Genomic DNA, 1164 nt, shown 5'->3' with positions numbered 1-1164 from the left:
CGCAAACTTACCATTAGCCAGACAATTTAACCAAAGGGTCACAAGTGTATAATTTAGGGCGTGTAATGCGACACGTGCGGTTCAACCCATGGACGAGTTTGAGCCAAGACATTTCCACGAAGAGGAACCGTATGTGAGCCCGAACATCTTTGGGGATGTTAGTTCGCAAACCTAATACCCGGAATGTGTTGGGTGAATGGGTTAATTCGATAAGCATTAGTGGTAGTGCCTCCACCAGAATTGTTACCTTACGTATCTTCATTTTTACGACGTTATTGAGTGATCTGGAATGTTCTCATAAAATGAATGACTGGAACAAAATTTCCACTTGGCGCAATCAATGGCTGCTCTCTTTAAACGCCGATAAATGCCAGATACTGCCCATAACAAATAGAAAGAATCCGATAAGATACGGCACGACAGAGTACCTTCCCAGATATGACTTTTTGACTTACAGCACCAAGACTGATACCGGAGGACGAATGTTCAATAGCAACGAAAGTAATGCCCGATGCGCTCCAAGAAAGCTTAGTACGACAGTGACATTGTCCGTACACGTTAACAATTTATGAGATAGGATTGGTAGCGCTGTAAGATTTGACACTGGCGGTGCTGCTGTGTAAGGAAACGTATTGGTTGTGGTGTCACCGCCAGACACCACACTTGCTAGGTGGTAGCCTTTAAATCGGCCGCGGTCCATTAGTATAGGTCGGACCCGCGTGTCGCCACTGTCAGTGATTGCAGAGCGAGCGCCACCACACGGCAGGTCTAGAGAGACGTACTGCCACTCGCCCAGTTGTACAGCCGACTTTGCAAAGAAAGGTTCACTGACAACTACGCTCTCATTTGCCGAGACGATAGTTAGCATAGCCTTCAGCTACATTTGCTACGACCTATAAAGGCGCCGTATTCAATTGATATTTATTATGTGAAGCATGTATCATCAAGAGAGATGTTCCACAATTGTGGATTAAAGTTAAGTATTACATCATCTACGTACTTTATTTGCAATTCTCAAGATATTGTCCTGTTCCAGACCTCACGCCAGTCAGCGTGTAATTAAACGCGTGCATTTCGGCCTCCTCTAGCAACACAGTGTTGGCGCTTCTGCCAACACTACATTAATTGCTCGATTATAAGGAAAACAGCTGAAAAATGGTCCTC

Source organism: Schistocerca piceifrons, chromosome 9 (assembly GCF_021461385.2).
Source record: "Schistocerca piceifrons isolate TAMUIC-IGC-003096 chromosome 9, iqSchPice1.1, whole genome shotgun sequence".
Taxonomy (NCBI): domain Eukaryota; kingdom Metazoa; phylum Arthropoda; class Insecta; order Orthoptera; family Acrididae; genus Schistocerca; species Schistocerca piceifrons.
The sequence above is the reverse complement of the archived record's forward strand: the minus strand, read 5'-3'. Positions refer to the sequence as shown.